This window comes from Coloeus monedula (genome assembly GCF_965178545.1).
Source record: "Coloeus monedula genome assembly, chromosome: 3".
NCBI classification, from domain to species: Eukaryota; Metazoa; Chordata; class Aves; order Passeriformes; family Corvidae; genus Coloeus; species Coloeus monedula.
In genome coordinates this window covers 117,841,135-117,860,848 of record NC_138783.1, presented here as the reverse complement: position 1 = coordinate 117,860,848, position 19,714 = coordinate 117,841,135, and positions in this window count along the sequence as shown.

The window sequence follows — 19,714 nt, the reverse complement described above, 5'->3', positions numbered from 1 at the left end:
TAAAATAGTTTAGATGGGATTCTCTTTGGATTCTGAGGTCTTTCCTCCAGTCCTTCAGACCCTTCGATGACAATCTGGTGCTGACAACTTCAGTGTTCTGGCACAGTGGGATTTTTGTTTCTTTTTCAGTCTGATTTTTGAGTCTGGGAAGGCTTTTCCAACCCAGCTGATTCTGTGAAAGAGACTTTCTGGCAGAATAAGGATCTCCTGAGTCATAAGATACAAACCAAGAAGCAAAAGAACACAAAACACCTGCTCTCTCAGAGAAGACACCACATTTTTCTCTGGCTCAACAGCCCTGAAATCCCAACACAAGGCACTGCCACAACCTCTGAGTACCCAGCACTGATTGAAAGCTCTCATTAACTCTATTTTAGTTTTATATTCCCCGGGTGGCTCGGCCTCACAAATAGAGCTGTCACAGGCAGCAAGAAGTGGCTGTTCTTTCATTATTTTGAACTTTCCCAGCAGGATTCACCGCTCGGGCTTTTTTGAGCCACTTGTGGTTTGGAGCATGCAGGCCCCATGCATTATGTACTAGCTGGGATATTTCTACCTTCAATAGGTGGTGGAACTCTGCAGAGACTGAGTAACCTGTTGGCAAAATGCGACTCGCTCCAAACCTCAGCACGAAACCTCAAACCAAACTTTAAGATTAGAATTGGTTGAGAAAAAAAGGTTTCTGCCTCGTGTCTCTGTGGAGAATGGGGTTGATGGAAAGGGGCCAGCACCTTGGTACAGGATTAAAAAGCCCCAGGTTTTATTCTTCCTGCAGTTGACAGAACTCCAAAATCGGGCTGAAAAAAAATCACTCAAAATCAGGCTGGGAAAGAAAAATATTAACATTGCTGGAACAAACCAGTGGTCAGCATGTGATTGGGATTGAAGGGTCTGAAGGGCTGGAGGAAAGACCTCAAATCAAAAGATAAATAAATCCTAAATATTTCATAGAATCCCAGAATAACTCAGGTTGGCAAAGCCCTCCCAGCCCAGCCAGGCCCAGCTGTGCCCGATGCCCACCTTGTCCCCAGCCCAGAGCACTGAGTGCCACCTCCAGCCCTTCCTGGGACACCTCCAGGCATGGGCACTCCAAACCTCCCTGGGCAGCTCTTCCCAAGGCCTGAGCTCCCTTTCCATGGGGAAATTCCTCAGTAGAGGCAAGAAATTTTGGCAGGACTGGCATGAACATAGAGAAAAGTCCCCAGGCCCTGTCCCTTGGTGGAGATGAAGGCACCAACTGAGGTGGCTGAAGGTGCTTCAAACCCTGTGGAAGTCAACAAGAACCTCGTTGTTCTAAAAGGGCTGGGAAATTGGGCATGGAAAAATGGATGAATCCCACACCTGGAAATAGCTTCAGGTGTGTTGTCCAGAGCAGCTGGGGCTGCCCCTGGATCCCTGGCAGTGCCCAAGGCCAGGCTGGACATTGGGGCTTGGAGCAGCCTGGCACAGTGGGAGGTGTCCCTGCCATGGCAGGGGCGGGATGGGATGAGCTTTAAGATCCCTCCCAACCCAAAGTATTCCAAGATTCTCTGTTCTGGAGCAGATTGAGAACTCCCAATACCTGAGTCAAGAAACGCTTTGCAATCAGGAGCAGCACTTTTGTCCCTCAGCATCTTGGGAATTGCAGAAAAACATCCAGTACTGAACTTTTCCCGTGCTCTGGAAAATTCTCCCTGCATGATTCAGCAGAGGCTAAAGCCTCTTTTTCTAAAGAAATTCTCATAAATAAGGATTTTCCACCATGTTCAGTTTCAAGAAAAGGAGGACATCATCCAAAAGGGTTGGGAAATAAAGGCAGTGAAAATGCAAGTTTGTCCAAATTCCCTGAAATTTTTGAGGGTTTTTTCCCATTTTATTTCCTTAGCAATCTTATTCCAATCTCTTGCAGAACGTGGTGTCTGGTATCCAACTGAATTCATTTCCTTCCTATTCCTAGAGACAGATTTATTCCCAAAGGGAAGAGGAGGAAGAAAGGAATAATTTTTCGAACACTTCCAAATTTTCTACAAGCATTTAACGAACATCTGAAGGAAAATGAAGCCTTTCCTGGGGTTATTTAATACCAGTTTCAAGCCGAGCCCTTCCAGTGGTCATAAATAACAGTTTGTGCTCACAGGAAGCAAAATTATGTTTTGATGAAAGCTCATTAAAGAAAAAAACCCCACTTTTTTTATGCTTTACCACAAATGCAAGGCTTTGCTGGCAGAGCAGGCTTCAGGAAGAGGGCAAACTCCATGGAAAAGGAAGGATTCCTTTCACACTGGCTGCCAGGGTTGCATTAGTATTTCTCAAGTGCTTCCTGATTTTGTAGATCCCAAAAGAGCCGTTGGGTGTTTCACATTCCAAGTGTTGTGAAGTTCCTCAGCAGATCCTGGCTGGATCTGTCCATGGAAGCACGACCCACCTGCTCCAGCACATTCCCTATGAATTTTATTCATTTAACACCACTTAAAGTTTAAAAAAAAAAAAAAATCCTTCAATCCAGGGGGAAAAATCCTGCAAAAATCTGCACTATTCCCCTGTGTACACATAATTCCAAGTGCTGGAATATTTTCTCTTGGATAAAAGGAAACAGTAAGTTAACCTTTTTTAAAATTTAATTAATCGCTATGAGAATTGCTATGAAAACTTCCTATCAGCTCATTTTTTCCCTCCGAGATGAATCAAAAACCTACCAAAAAATCTGTTGGTGGTACAGCCCTACCACGTTTTTTGTTCCTGTGTCCTCAGCCTCGTCCTGGGAATCTTCTCCTTGTGGGACACAGGAACATCCTGAGCTTTCCAGGGTCCTGGGAATAGAGAAAATTCCACACCCTGTCACCTCTCAGCCCTCAGTTCCAGGTTCTATTTCCCAGCAGGATGTTGAATTCCTGTACTTTTTATCCCCTCTGCTCCAGCTGAGCATTCCGAGTGACCTCAGCATTCCTGGTGTGGTTTCTCCTCCAGGACCTGGACAGAGCCAAGGCAGGGCCAGGTTTGGGTTTCCTGAACTTTTTACCAAATCTCCTTTCTAGCTGAGCATCCCTAAACATCAACTCACTGCCTGGAAGTGATGGACACACCTTTCTTAGGGATTTTAGTAGGATCTGGGCCCGGTGTGGAGCTTTAACTCCATCCTTAACTCACTCTTGGTGCCTTCCCAGCAGGAATTATCCACTCCCGACTCTGCCTTGCTCTGGAAAGGAGAGGGAAGCATTTCCGAGGATCTTGGCTTTCCATGTTAAGAACAGAATGACACCAAAAGGCCGCTGGAAGAAATGCAGGCAGGGAATGGGAGCTAAAATCCTTTGGGAAGGCAGAAAGCCGGCGGGGAACTGCTCCCGAGGCTCTGCTGCCTCAGTGAGCGCATCCCTCACCACAGCTCCCAGGGCAGGGATGGGCATCTCCCGAAAATCTGAGGCCAGGAGCTGCAGGAACTCGTGCCTTCTAATCAATGAATCAATCTGATTACACAGAAGCATCTTATTGTTTAAAACACCCCTGTGCTCACACATCTCACAACTTAGACATCATTCCTTACTTATACACTTTGCTTATACATTTCACTTGCTTATCTTACACTACTTATAATAAACACATCACTCTACTTATGCATTTTCTTATTTACTTACGCTTTTTACAACTTCTACATAGCACAGAACTTACACATTTTACCTACTTACATATAATACACTACTTACACACTTTACTTACTTCTACATTTTACCTACTTACACATTCTGCCTACTTTTACACACCACTCTGCTTATACATTTTACAACTTACCCATAATACAGTACATATCCTTTTTTGCAACTGCTGTGCAAGAGGTCTCACTTGCTTGATTCATTTCTCTATCTCATCCATGAGCTCTGCAGGCACTTTTCTGATCATATGATTGGTTTTAATCCAGGGCAGCACAGTCCTTTTTTACCTATTCCTTGCTGTCTTGATATTTCATTTTTCACCTTCTTCTTTCCCAATTTAGCACAGTTTACCTTTCAGACCTTGATGAATTCCTGAGGGCTCTAACAGGTGGGGCTCCTTATCCAGGCAAGCAGAGTTGAGATGATGACAGCAACAAAACCAACCCAGCAATAAAACCTATCCAGCAATCAGCAGCCAAGTTAGTCCAGGAAACCCAAACAACAAGCCAGCAAAGGACAGGGAGCAAATATAAACCCATCCCACCCCTCCTCAAACCTTCAAACTGGAGCTTAAAAACCCTCTTGGGGCTGATGTGCTGCAGCTGAAGGTGGAAAGGCCAGGTGAAGCCAGTGAGGGTAATTCCAGCCTGGTCCCACTCTGGTAAAAATCACGAAAAATGGTTTGGCGGGGGCACACTATCAAGGTTCAAATACTTTACAACAAGGCACCCTGAGTTCCAGAGAATTCCTAATTTTAACATTTCCAGCTGGATAAGGCTGAAATAACAGAATCAAATCAGAATTCAGCAAAGTGAAAACAGGGCTGAGAGCAGTGAAGAGGAGCAGAGACAGAAAATATCATGAAAGGAATGAACTCCTTCAGAAAACCAGAATCAACAAGGTTGGAAGAGACCTTCAAGATCCTCCAGTCCCAACATCATCACCCCCAAGAACTCCTCGAATCCCTTTTTTTAATGTTCTGTTAAAAGAAGTCCCTGCATTTATAGGGAAAAGATCTAAAAATCCACATGGTTGTAGAAGCTAAGCATGGAAAGAGTTTGCAGGCTCCACAAATGAAAACAAATAGCCTGAAACAAAATATTAAACGATCCAATTCCTCCAAACCTGCTCATTGAAGGACATTGGTCCACTTAAAAAAGGGAAAGGGGAAAGGGGAAAGGGGAAAGGGGAAAGGGGAAAGGGGAAAGGGGAAAGGGGAAAGGAAAGGAAAGGAAAGGAAAGGAAAGGAAAGGAAAGGAAAGGAAAGGAAAGGAAAGGAAAGGAAAGGAAAGGAAAGGAAAGGAAAGGAAAGGATGCAACTGTGCTGTGCATCCTCCACCTCACACAGGGCACTCACTGCTCTGGGCAGGGAAGAATTTTTGCCCAGAACATTCCCAGAGCACTTGGGCAGAGCAAATCCTGTTTGGCTGTAGCTAAAAACTTGTTTTCCTTGCAGCGGTGTGGGTGTTCAGAATATTTCCAGTCCATAAGCACAGCTCAGGTGGTGCAGGTTGATTTTCTACGAAAAAGAGCAAGCATGGAGTGAGGAAGGGGGGGAAAGGGAGGGGGATTAGCACCAGTTTAAAACTGTCAAACCCAGGCAGCTTGAAATGCAAAAAGGAGCCAAGGTTAAGGTCTTTGCTTGATTCACTGTCACTTGAGAGCTACAGGAAATTAAACCACAGCAGCTCAGGTCAAAAAGCATTAATAAAAGCAAGGAAATTCAGGACAGAAAAATGTTACGATGATTAAATGTCATTTTTTGTGTTTTGGGGACTCTCAGGTGAGGGTGTCCCATTGTGCACTATGCTGGAAGTGTGGCAGGAACTGTGGATTTTGGTGTTGCCACTGAGTTTTTCCAGCTTGGCTGGTCCCAAGTCCTAATGGAATATTACTCACACGCAGCCTTAATCCCACCAATGCAGTGTAAGAACATTCCAGCATCTGTTAGGAATTGTGGCAGCTCCGGAGGGCACAGCTGATCGTGTTTGAAGTCGAGACCCTCTGGTTTGAGCAAGGAGCTGTGGTGGAGAAGGAAACACCAAGTTTCTGGAACAAAGGAGGGAATGGTTTTCCTTGTGGAGCCATTTTGTGCTGGCCAAAGGAATGGTGTCACTCACCAGAGAGCTTTGGGAATTAGCTAACTGGTCTGAAATGGTCTGAAACGGGGATGTTCCTCTCAAAAATGCCTAGATTGGAAATCGGGAATGGTTTCATCCATGCTTTTTCACCCAGCAAGATGGGCACCCTTTTCTTTGCAGTTCTATGGGAAGCCCTGGAATTTTTTGGTCTCTGGGCTTGCTCAGTCCCTGGGGTTTGGATGTGGAAAAGTGCCTGGGGATCATCCTTCATTCCAACCCTCTTGCCCCTTTCCCAGCACTTAAAAGAAAGCTGAAAGTCTCTCTCATCACAAAGGCACCCCCTTAATGGAAATCTTTGACATGGATGGAGCAGTGAAAACACTCAAACTGCTGGAAATGGCTGGGAGAAAGGGGAAAAAAGGGGGAAAACTCAGCAAGAGCAAGCCCAAAATGAACTATCTGACAGAGAATCATAAGCTTGGCTCAATTATAAAAAGCTGCTTGAGCCCCTGTGTGCGTTCCCCGCGCACAACAATAAATCAAGATCACTTACTTGAGGTGCTTTGTTATAAAGCAGCCCTGCTTCTTTCTGGGATTAATGACTGAAAATCCTGCTAAAGATTAACTGGCTGGCTTTAATTTCATTAAGGGGGAGAAAAAGGCAGCATCTCCCACATTTTTCAGCTTTGGACAACCCCCACCCCGCACTTGGTTGTTGGGGTAAAGGTTGAGGAGGCAAAATCTTCCAAAATAGTTTTGTTTCAGGGAATTTGATTCCCCAAAGTGTTGGAATTCTATTCCTCTTTCTGCAGTAATTCCCACATTAATACAGAACCCACTGGCTTCCTGAGGGTTTTGGGAATCAGCTGTGCAGGGCAGCATCAATGGGAACAGTCTGAACTAATGGGAATCATTTCCCCATTTTCCCCACAAAGACCAAATGCCCAACAAATCCTTCATTGCTTTGGGTTTGGAATTTTGAGCTCATCCTCCTGGGCATCCACTTTATTTGGGATTTTAATCATCTGGCATGGATGGCTCATGCATTTTCCAGGATTTGAAGGATTCAGCCACACAAACTTCCTAAGAAAATCTTGGGACAGAGTGGGCATCTCTTGACATCCCCCCTGGAGCACAGCAAGAGCTGGATAACCCGGTTCAAAGTGCAAAACCAAAGGAATTTTCCATATTTAAACATCTAATTCCCTCACAAAGCATTCCCTGTTTTCTCCAGGTAGGTGAGAAAGGATTGTGCACTCAGCTCTCCTGAAATAATTAAAAGGTCATCAATTTGCTGTCACTGTAGTGATATGCTTTAATTACAGTCCACAAATCTATTGAACGAGCCATCCAAGGCAGATTATATTGCTGAGATGTGTTATTATTTTAACAACAAACCGATGTCTGTTTGGAGGAATGCATGGAAATATGATCTGGGCACAGCTGAGATGAATCCAAATCTTCTCTACTGCAGCATTATCTGGATTTGCCAAGCAGAGAACTGAGCTCAAAAAGGAAGAACAAAAGAAATTTGGACAAGCAACAGATCTTGCACTTCAAGACTCAACAATATTTTGGGTTCAAATTTGGGTTCAGGCTGAAATAGGGGAAATTTAGGATCAAATTTAGGAGGAAATTCTTCTCTGGGAGGGTGGGCAGGCCCTGGCACAGGGTGCCCAGAGCAGCTGGGGCTGCCCCTGGATCCCTGGCAGTGCCCAAGGCCAGGTTGGGCATTGGGGCTTGGAGCACCATAATTCAGAAGTACAACCCATATCCCTAAATTTTAAAGTTGCATTTCCATATTCGATCCCAATGATCTCCAGCTGATTTGCTTTCCTGCATACTCAGAGGATCTGCACTTGAAATCTTAGCAGCAAGCTCAAATATGAAATGAATTCTATTTTATCCTATCAAAAGTGAAAGAATTCTCCCTCCTGTCAAACGAAATGGCACGGAAAGGTTCCTTCAAGTGGAATTAAGATAGGGAGGAAGGATGAGTTAAACAAAAAGAAGAACGGAACACAAGAGATTCAGAAGATGATGTCAAGGATTTATTGGAAGTGCCTGTTGGAAGGAGAGTTTTCCCTTTGCTCCTCACCAGGACAATGAGGATGGAGAAACAACAGCAAGAGAGGAAATCTTCCAGACCTGGAACTCTGTCCCTCAGCTTGGCTGCAGCTCTGGGACTCAAGTCTGCGTCATGAATTTTGCAGGATTAAAAGGCACAATAAAAAGGCAGTTTCAGAAGAAAGGAATGAGTCAAGTCCATAAAAGCCTGGGGAATTTTGGTGCCTTCTCAGGAGGAATTTCCAGCATCCTGCAGGAAACGTCCCACCAAAATCATCCATGGTGAGATGGAAGACATCTAAAATCTCTGAGTGACAACAAAAGATTGGTGTCATCCTGTCCAAGGCTGCTGAAAGTGTCACTGACCTCTGTGTCACATGTCCGGAGTCACTGAGGTGTGCTGGGGTCTCCTGCAGGGCCAGGGAGCAGGAAGGAGGAGCAGGAGGAGTTCTGTAACTCACCAAAATCCAGACAAAAGGAGTCCAAAGGCACCATCTCCTGCCACTGACAGAGGCTCCAGGACACTTCCAGGAGTTCATGTTCTCATTATCCTTGGGGAGCTGCCAGGAGAGGAGCTCTCCTACATTATTATTACAAGGAGGGGACACTCCATGGACCCAGCTCCAGAATTCCTGAAGGATCTGAGAGTGGAAATTGCAGCCAAGGCACAGACCAGCATCTCATCACAGAATCCTGGAATATCCAGAGCTCGAAGGGACCCACAGGGATCACCCAGTCCCACCCCTGGCCCTGCCCAGCCCCCCCAGCAATCCCAGCCTGGGCATCCCTGGCAGCGCTGTCCAAACGCTCCTGGAGCTCTGGCAGCCTCGGGGCCGTGCCCATTCCCTGGGGAGCCTGGGCAGTGCCCAGCAGCCTCTGGGGGAAGAACCTTTCCCTGAGATCCAGCCTTGATTTCACTGCACTTCACTCCTCTTTGTCATCCTCCAGTATCTTGAAAGGATCTTGCTACCACCCCTTGATTAAAAGGTTTGAATAAAACCTTTGATGGGAAGGCTGAGGGAGTTGGGATAATCCAGCCTGGAGGAGAGAAGCCCCAGGGAGACCTCAAGGCCCCTTCCAGTGCCTGAAGGGGCTCCAGGAGAGCTGCAGAGGGACTGGGGACAAGGCATGGAGGGCCAGGAGCCAGGGAATGGCTTCCCAGTGCCAGAGGGCAGGGCTGGATGGGAGATTGGGCAGGAATTGTTCCCTGTGAGGGTGGGCAGGCCCTGGCCCAGGGTGCCCAGAGCAGCTGGGGCTGCCCCTGGATCCCTGGCAGTGCCCAAGGCCAGGCTGGACATTGGGGCTGGGAGCAGCCTGGGACAGTGGGAGGTGTCCCTGCCATGGCAGGGGTGGCACTGGATGGGCTTTGAGGTCCTCTTTAAGGTCTTTAAGTCCTTTGTGGGCAACCTGTGCCAGTGCACCAGAACATTTGGGAATGATTTGGGCAATACATTCTCCATGCAAGCCCAGAAAGTTGTTCCTCTTCCTGTTCTGCCATTGCTCTGTGTTAACTGGCTAACAGCAAGGGAACAGCCTCGTGGTACTTCATCTTCCTTCCCTTTAAGTAAAAACCCTACAAATCCTGAGAATTAGGAACTTTCCCTCTCCCCTTGTTACTGTGTGCTCAGAGCTCGGTGTAGGCAAGTGGTGTTTTTTCTTCTGAGTTACTCTCAGTAATTACCACAAACTTCTCCCAATATCCCAGTGGAATTTGCTTGGAAAAGCACTCCAGCAAAACCCTGGACACTTTGGGAAAAGTTTTTACCTCAGACCAAGAGCAGGCAGCCACCTGAGGAACCAGATCAGCTGCACAGGAGAAGTGTCAGCCCTGAGCACACAAATCCTGGCTCCCACCACCTCCTCCTGGCTGGAAGAGCTGGATTGGGAGCCCTTTCCCTCCATTAAATCTGCCACCAGCCCTATGGAAAACACCCCCAGCCTGTGGTCAGCGGCCGCACGCAGACTTTGTCATTTTGCTTACTGACCACACGCTGCCATTGATCAATCCTAAATTGGATTATTGTTAGCTTTAAAAGCGCCTCAACAGCAGAAAGTGGCTGGGGAGGCTGGCAAAGCAGAGATGGATCGCGGAATAAACAGGCCCAGTGACAGGATTTCAGCCGGAATTGATCACTGTCAGCGAGTTAGTGGTCAGCTGTCTGACCTTTGGGGCCCAAAGCAAACATCAGAATAATGTTTAGACAAACACATTTGATTTTGGAGGTAATGGGTATGTCAACTAAATGACAAACCTTAGAAAGGTCAAAGGGAGAGCCATTTTTCAGGCTTTTTTCAGGCATTAATCGTTCGTTTGGGGAGCGGCGTCTTTTGGAGCTGGACGGAGGGAGAAGTTCACTTTGTGTGTGTTTGTGTGTCCTCACAGGTGCCAAAATTTCAGCCACACAGAGCATTCCCATCAAGCCCAGGCTGTCCCTAACCCCTGTCAATCCCAGCTGCCTAAACCCTCCCTAAAAGCAGTGGAGTTGGGATTTGGGGCTCTGCAGGAATTTTAGCAGAGCTTTAACCCCACCACAGTTCCCTGTAGCAAGTGTGGGGAAAGGCAGCTGCTCTGAGCACCTGGATGAAATCCAACCTCTCCACCAGCACTGGGAGATGCCTGTGGCACATCACAGCCTGGCACCACTCATCCCAGAATCCCAGAGTCAAGGATTCAAGGGTGGACAGAGCCCTTCAGGATCATCCAGTCCCACCATCACCACCCCAAGTGCCACATCCAAACTCCTGAACACTTCCAGTGATTCCACCACCTCCCTGGGCAGCTCATTCCAATTCCTGAGCACTCTTGAGGGATTAAATTTCTTTCCTAACGAATCTGAACCTCGCCTGGTGCAATATAAGGCCATAAATGGGGTTTTCCCCTCACCCGTTGTGCCACATCCTCCAGGCTGAGAGGCTCCTGCAGCACATCTGTACAGGCAGGAATGCAAAGGAAAAGTGCTTGGATCTGTTTTGGAGAGGGTAATAACTAAGAAATCCTAAAGGGACTGGCATGTCCTTGTGATTTCACAAGCTGCAGTAGGGACAATGCAGGGAAAACCCCAGGAATGCTGGTGAAAAATTAAGAAAAACGAGCAAACATTGATAACACAAAAACCAAAAAAGCTTTCGGGTGGACTCTCACTGGCTCTGGCTCTTGGGCTGCTCTTCATCCAGTCTTGAGAATTCTTTTTTATTACAGTCTTTTCCTCAGAAGGGGTGAAAGCAGCCCACAATGTTCTTGCAGAAAACACCAGAGGGTTTTTTTGCTTTGAGAATCTCTTGGGACACAAATAATTTGTTCTTCTTATTAAATAATTTCTTCACGCCAACCCCTTGTCCCCAAAAAACATCTGAACAGCAAGGCCATGTTAAGGAAGGAAGACTCTGGAATTGGAAGCAGGAAGCAGCTTCTGCTGGTGTGTAGAAAGAGCAAGGGAACACTTGGAAAATCCTAACAATATCCAAATTAACAGTTTATCCCCAGGCAGATAATTTATGCCTGGAAATGAGGAATATTTTGCATTTCATGTTCTCTAGGCCTTGATTTTTAGGTCTCTGTCCTCACTGCTGGAGCTGTCAAAGCTTCCTTGTAGGATTGATCAAAAGTAAGGGATTTTGTTTGGCAAAAAGACTTTCATCCGAAACAGAAATATCCAAGACAGGAAAATTCTTTCCTCAGAGAAATTTTAAATGCATTATTTTTAAAGTTCTCCCAGTCTGATAATCATGACCATCTCCAGCTTTAAAGCAGCTTCCTCTGAAGAAAACCTATTTTAACCAAACTTTTGTATCAACATAATTAATTGGAAGGAAAGCACGAAGAAGTAAAAGTTTCCTCCTTAGTGCTCCTACAGGGAAATCTCACAACAACCCTGGGATTTCTTTATGTTTCAGCACAGGAATATTTTAACACGGCCAAGGATATGCTGGATTTAGCTCAGAGTAAGAGGGAAAGGAGATAAAAACACTCCAGAAGACACCTGGTGATCAAATGCAATTTTATTTAATTGTGGATTTGAAGTCATGGAAAGGCTTGGGTTGGAATAAAGATAAATTTCGATCCAGCCCCGTAAATAAATACATTTAATTTTTCCAATATTTATTTACAATCAGGTGTAGGTTCTGCCCCCAGAGTAACCCACCCCACAAAGTGGTTTTTTTCCATCAAGGAGAAGAGGAAGGGGACACAAGGTACTGGAGCTGAAATTTTCCAGCTGTTTTTCCAGAACTCATTTTCCAACAGAACCAGATGGACCCTGGAGGTGGAATTGCAGAGGGACACCAAATTTTGGGTGATTAATGGGGTTGCCCAGAGAGGTTGTGGAAACCCCATCCCTGGAAGTGCCCAAGGCCAGGTTGGACAGGGCTTGGAGCAACCTGGGATAGCGATTGCAGGATCCCAGGCCCTGGAGTTTCTTCAGGACAGCTGGAAAAGCCATAACATGTCCTGGTGGCCTGGCCTCCCTGGGATGTTGGAATATCCTTATCCCAGGTTTCCCATCGGCCTGTGTTGGTTATTAATGTCCCTGGGCTGCCTGCACGTGCTCATAAATGAAAGAAATAAAACGATAAATGAAATAAATTCAATGTTAACGGCTTTAAGAAAGGAGGGCGTGAAAATTGTCCAAAGGGAGGCACAGGAACATCAGGGAACAGTTGTCCTGGCAGGAACTGAGGACTGGCACGGGATGCAGAGGGAAATTGTGGAGTGCCCATCCGTGGGGATACTCAAGTCTGGACCTGAAACTGGCTGTGGGTGGCTCTGCTTGAAGATTTGGACCTGGGGAACCCCAATGTCCTTTCCATCCTCACACATCCATCATCATCAGGACCAAACCCAACCATTTGTATCCCAAAATCCCTCTGGATATGGAACCACCAGCAGCGCTGTGCTGTTGTTGGAACTTAAACTTAAACTCTGGCATTCCAGGCCAGACTTAACTAATCCTTGTCCCTTACACCAGCCTTTGGAAAGGTCCTTGCAGATCCGCAGGCTCTTCATCGATTCTCATGACTTGTACAATGGCTGGGGTGTAGCAAAGTATGGTGTAAAATGAGAGAAACTATTGATTTCCAGAAAGTTAATATTATTAAAAGGCAGTTGTATTCATCTCCTTCTGGAATTTTAGCTGGGGGTTTTCCTCTTGGAAAATCAATGGAAGTAATAGTCTTGTTATAGCAGGAGCACTTGTTAGGCGATGTTTTCACTCCGAAGCTTTTAAGTTGTGCTAAGAGCAGAAGAGTTGAAAGGCTATAAAATTATTGACTGGGATTTACAGGACTTGAATGACCAAAGGTTTTATATTCATCATTTTTTGGCACTTTACCCAGCAGAGAAAAAATTTAATTCAACAGGATTTTAATTGTGTCTGGGTTCTGTTTGCAGCACCAGAGAAACCTCCAAGTATTTGAGGCCAAATCTCCTCGTCCCAATTTGCTTCAATGATCAGATTTGTGAAAGGACTCCAAAATGCCTCAGAAAGATTCAAACTTACACAAATTCTGCAAATTCCTGGAACGTATGGATAACTGACAAGAAGATGTTTAATATTGCCCTTTAAAAATCCAGTTTTCTCTCTCAACAATTGCTCGGATTTTCTCCCATAATTTGTGGGAACAGCTCATTTCACCTTCTCACCAATGCAGCCCTGACAAGGCCAAAGCCAGGTCCAGTTTCAGCTGGGAATCAAATCTCTAAGTTTAACCAAAATCCATAAAATTCCCACAGTTTTCTCAGGAGAACCTCATAATGACCAATTCCTTGACTCCAACACAGAACCTTCCTTTTTAGCCAAAAACCACCTTCACCTCATGTTTGCCTCTGGGTGTTCTTGTCCCTATTTTAAGCCAAAATATTATATAGATAATAGATATAATTTATGTTATAAACCACCTGAAATCTCACCTGAAACATTTCCCCTGAACTGTTGTACAAAGAGAGAAAACTGGGGGCGTTGCCAGTCTCAACTCATGAGCCAAGGAACCATTTGGGCCAGTGGGTTCAGACTGAAGGAGAGCAGGGCTGGATGGGAGATTGGGCAGGAATTGTTCCCTGGCAGGGTGGGCAGGCCCTGGCACAGGGTGCCCAGAGCAGCTGGGGCTGCCCCTGGATCCCTGGCAGTGCCCAAGGCCAGGCTGGACATTGGGGCTTGGAGCAGCCTGGCACAGTGGGAGGTGTCGGGGTTGGAGCTGGATGGGCTTTAAGGTCCCTTCCATCCCAAACCATTCCATGATTTGATGTCACCCTGTCCCTGCTGCTCCTGCATGCTCAGGTGTGGAAATCACCAGCAAAGAGGGCTTGGATTTTTCTCTTTGCCCAGCTTTTGATCACAGGATGTGCAGCCAGAATTCCAAAGCTGGTGGGTTGCTAAAACCGCTTGGTTTTTGGGAGCTGTGGTGGAAGGGGGAGCTCACACAAACCCTGGAGGAACATTCCCAAGGCGTGAATGGCTGGTGGCTTCCAAACCCAGGGAAAGGCTGTCTCCCTGTGGTTTCTCCTTGCCAGTAAAACCACAGCCTCCTCCTTTCCTCCTCCATAACCCTCTGGCTCTCAACTCTGCCTGATCCCTCTAAATCTGTCAGGGCAATTATCTGCTCCGTGCTATCAGCAGGGAACAAGTGCTCCATGTGACAAGAGGAGCACTACAACAACACAATTTGGAGCCAGATGAGGCTTGACAACAGCTCAGCTTCCCTGCTTTTGAAAATCCAAGGTGCAAAAGGCAAAATCCCTTCCCTCACGACGATTTCTTGGCCAAATAAATGATTTCTCCACGTCTACGTGGACCACACACCCCCTTTAGGCTGAGAACTGTTTGTAGAATAAGGAGGTGATAAATGGCTCCTGATCTGAATCATCAATAATTAATTACAAAAAATTAAAAAATCTGAATTAACCTTCTTCTTCCTGCAGCGCAAATGCGAGTGTTTCAAGCTGCAGTAAATGCCTACAAATTAACTTGTAGCACAATGAAGAGGGAAACATTCTGCTGTTCCTGTGTCACGCTGGTGTTTTACAGGCACTTAAGGAGAATGCCTCGCAGTGAGCTCACTGTGTGAACTCCTGGTGATCAAAGCAGGGCTCACCAATCATATCCTACACCCAGACTGCTTTTCCTGAGGAAAGCTTGGCACAGGAGTTGTTGGGTGGGAAGCTGGGAGAGGAGTGAAGTGCATGGCCTTTCCAGAATGGATGGGTCTGCAAGGCCAGGAAAGCTGACAAGGTGACACCACACAGGGAAGGAGTGCCACGGAAAACTCTTGTTTAATCTCTTCTTTCACAGGATCATGGAATTCTCTGTTCTGGAGCCAGGCTGGGAGAGCTGGAGCTGTCCAGCCTGGAGGAGAGAAGGATCCAGGGAGAGCTCCGAGCCCCTTGCAGGGCCTGAAGGGGCTCCAGGAGAGCTGCAGAGGGACTGGGGACAAGGCATGGAGGGCCAGGAGCCAGGGAATGGCTTCCCAGTGCCAGAGGGCAGGGCTGGATGGGAGATTGGGCAGGAATTGTTCCCTGGCAGGGTGGGCAGGCCCTGGCACAGGGTGCCCAGAGCAGCTGGGGCTGCCCCTGGATCCCTGGCAGTGCCCAAGGCCAGGCTGGACATTGGGGCTTGGAGCAGCCTGGGACAGTGGGAGGTGACCCTGCCATGGCAGGGGTGGCACTGGGTGGGCTTTAAGGCCTCTTCTGATGCAATTAGCACCTTAATTGTGTCTCCTCTGATGGAGGAGGCTTTTTAGAGTCTGTGCCAGGAGTCAGAGATGAGCGGGACTTTTGGCCTTCTCTCTCTTTCTTCTGTAGCTGTTTATTAAGTCTTCTCAGAGAAGCACAAGCCACTGGCGTGACCCAGACATAGCATGAAGTAGAGAATGCAGCAAAAGCCGAATTATCAAGATTTGACAGCCTTTTTAAAGGTAAATCACCCAATGAAAACTTAAAACACAAGGTATTTTCACTTTTCTACCAGTGTCTAATAAATCATCTAGTCACACAGGCAGGAACTGCAGAATTCTTTATCCAATCATCCCAGACGACTTCTGCCACAGAATATGGAGTAGATGATGAAGAAGAAGAAGGTCTGGAGACCAACAACAACATTCCTGCATTTTGATGGTTTTTGCTTTTATCTAACTATATTAATAACGCAAAACCTCTAAATTTTTCACCCTGTGGCAATCTAATAATAATAATAATAATAATAATAATAATTTATTATTATTATTATATGTATAATAGATAATAATATTCTCTCTCCTAATTCACACCATTATAGATCCTAGTTCTTCCCAGAGGCTAGGCAATTTTCTCCATGGACCAAGGTCAAAACCAGTGTTGTCCAGGGGGGTAGAACCCTTCAAAACAGACAGAGAAGTATTCTCTGTATTCTGGGTTCCCACACCTTCCAACCCAAACCATTCTGGGATTCCATGACCAGGGAACAATTTCCATGCTGGGATTAAGCACCACATCCCAACACGGATACTTTTGGAAGCCTGCTGGGAGCCTGGACCAAGGAAAAGGACAATTTGGGACACATCCACCAACTCACAGGTGAGGTGATGCCTTCTCCCACCGCCCTGTCCCATCCCAAGGAGCTCCACAAAGGAAGATGGGGCTCAGGCTGTCCCAGTCCTGCTGCCCAGGGGCTCATCCAGGGAGCCCCAGTCGCCATCTGGGATGGGAACTCACAGTCAGCTGAGCTGGGGTGCTCCTCTTTTTAAAATAATACAGTAAAAACAACAAAAAATATGATTTATGACCTGCCTGTGGGCAGCTTTATTACAACCCTATGCCTGGGTCTAATAAACCACACCACAACCCCCCACCCTCTCCCCAGTCCTAAATTATTAATTCCTTATGTCCAGTGATCATCAAGAGACGTGGTGGCCTTTGAAAAGGAAGATTTAGCAATATTAATAACTCCAAATTGCCCAATCTCACCCAGGCCACAGCTCAGGGTGGCTGGAATATTCTCAACAGAATGTCATTGCATTAAAATATGGTGTTTATCAAGGCTGGAATATTCTGTGGAGATTTATTGGGTTTAACCAACTTTTCTGAAGGTCAGGGTTTCTGTCTTGAGGCCTGCACCAAAATCTGGAGCTTCTCAATACAAAAAAATTGTAATTTTTGACCCAATTCCAACTAAAAAAAATGTTCCTTAAGTTTTGTTTTCATTCCAGTGGGGAACAAAAACATTGCTGGAACCTTTATATTTTCATGACACTGAATTTTTACTCTCTGGCCAACATCAGCAAAAATTCCCTTGGTGGGAGTTGATTGCGAATGAAATGTCTTTATTTTGTGGGTGTTGATGCTGTTCTACCTCTGTGCATTTGTGTATGAATTCCATTTATCCTGTTCACGCTTTCGATTTTTTGGGCAGCTGATTTCTGTAGCCGTTTCTTGCTGTGGATCAGCTGGGAAAGACAGGACAGAAGAGCATTCCCAGGAGTCATGGAATCATCAAGGCTGGCAGAGCCCTCCAGGATCACCCAGTGCCACCCCAGCAGCACCAGCAGCACCCCAAAGCCTGTCCCCAAGGGCCACATCCAGACTCCTCCTGAGCACTCCCAGAGACAGTGACTCCAGCACTCCCTGGGCACCTCATCCCAAGGCCTCACCACTCTGGCAGGGAAAAATTGTTTCCAATCTCCAACCTGAGCCTCCCCTGGTGCCATTGGAGGCCATTTCCTCTCCTCCTTTCCCTTGGCACACGGCAGCAGAGCCCGACCCCCCCCTCACAAGTCAGGGACTTGTGCAGAGCCACAAGGTCCCTGAGCCTCCTCTGCTCCAGGCTGAGCCCCTTTCCCAGCTCCCTCAGCTGCTCCTCCCTCCCAGGATGTGTTTTCCAGCCTCTTCCCCAGCTCCCTTCCTTCTTTTGGATACACTTGCTTCATGTCCAAAATAGAAACTACGGGAGGTGCCCAAAAATACACCAATAAGTTTTTAATATACAATCATGGAATCAGAGAATGGGTTGGGTTGGAAGGGACCTTAAAGCTCATCCCATCCCACCCCCTGCCATGGGCAGGGACACCTCCCACTGTGCCAGGCTGCTCCAAGCCCCAATGTCCAGCCTGGCCTTGGGCACTGCCAGGGATCCAGGGGCAGCCCCAGCTGCTCTGGACATTCAAAGCTTTTCCCCTCCTTTCTGTTCCCTATTCCTGCACATCTGACTAATGCTTTGATCTCCCAAAAGGCCACCTGAATCTTTTGCTACCACTGGAATGATCTCTGAGTTAGGGATTTTTATTCCTTTTCCCAAAATGCTGTGGGGGCTGAAGAAATACAGAAGAGTCTGGGCAGACTGGGCCATTATCTTCATATTTCACCCTGAGATGATATTTGTTTTTTCAGTTTTTGTGGTTGTGGCTGGGCAGGGAGGAACAACGTCGCTGTTAATTCAATTTTTGCGTCTTCTGATCCGTCCACATTTTGGACCAGGAGACCTTATTCCAAAACACTCTTCTTTGGGGGCATTATTGAGTAAGAAAGGACTGTCTGGAGGGGGGTTTGAGGCTCAGGGGTGGGAAGTTTATCTCATATTAAGCCTTTCATTTAGACAAAACCCAACAGCTCAAGCACCAGCGGGAATTCACTCATTGATTCCCAGGTTTCCTTTTCCACAGTGCTTCCCTTTGCCAGTAACCCCGTGTCATTTGTGGCTAGAAAATGAAGATACCCCAGTGTGTTATTGTCAGTCCCAGTCCCTGGTCAGGCTGTGACAGCCTGGAGAAGCCAAAGCCCACCAGGCTCCTTCTCCCAGCTCCCAAAGAAACCCAGGCAGCAGCAGGACGGCAGGAGGAATTTCCATGATGCCAAAATGCAAGTTGATTGATAGGAAGGCACTAATAAAATGTCATCTCTCATCGAGGGGAAGGACCCCAGCAGCAGTGACAAAGTGACGTTGGCCAGCTCTGACAAACGGGCCTGGGAGTTGCCTTATCGACGCTGAGGGCTGCTATTGATCCAGCTGCCAGCTTGATCATATTACACAATTATGAGATTGGATTTGCATTTTTAATTCTTTTAGAAGGAATTGGCCCCGAGGCAATTACAAGAGGGAAATGCTGTGATGGAGCCTGCTGGTCCAGCCTCGGAGAGTCGGAGGCTTTTAGGGAGAAGCAGCCACTGTCAAAGGGAAGTTCTGACAAGGAAACAATGGGAGCACAAGAGCAATAAAGCTTAAAAGGATTTGTTCCCAACAGTCTGGTCTCAAGGGACAAAAAGGCAAAACCAGCTCACCATTAAAGCTGGGCTTAGAAAGGTGAGATCCACGAGATCTTGGCTTTGTATGGATCACAATCCCATGGATGTGAGGCCTGCAGAGTTTGGACTGCACAGCAGGCAAAGAAAATTAAAAGTATTTTAACCCCAGGCCTCCCTGTTTGCAGAAGCCACCCAAGCTGGGTCTAACCATGTCAGGCTTTTGCAAGCCCGGCCAATGGATGAGTTAGACAAAATCTCTTCCCCTCACTGACGTGCCCTGTTGTAGGATTAGCTCTCCTGGGATTCTGTCCTCAGAGGAAATGCCTTGAGGGATTTCTCTTGGCTCATTCAGGTCCTGTGAAGTGGGTATGGGGCTCTCGCTGCCTTTGCTGCAGTATCCGGGCAAAAGACAATTATTCTTCATTTTCACGATTTTTAATTGGAAAAAAGAAGAGGTTTGTGGTGTTTTGAGGCCTGGGGATGGATTTGGTGGATGAAATGTCCTGAGCAGGTTCTTGACCACAGAGTTCCTTTTGGGAGTACCTGATTTTGGAGGAAATTTTTTTTTTCCTGATTCAGCAACGTTGCATTAAATGATTCCTCCCTTCCCCAGTCCCAGCTTTTCTGCACCCAGCAAGCTCTTCCTTGACTCCCTTGACCTTGATAACAACAACCATCTGATCTGCAGCTGTTGGAGATGATTTGCATTCAGGGATCGCTTTTCATTTTTTTTCTGG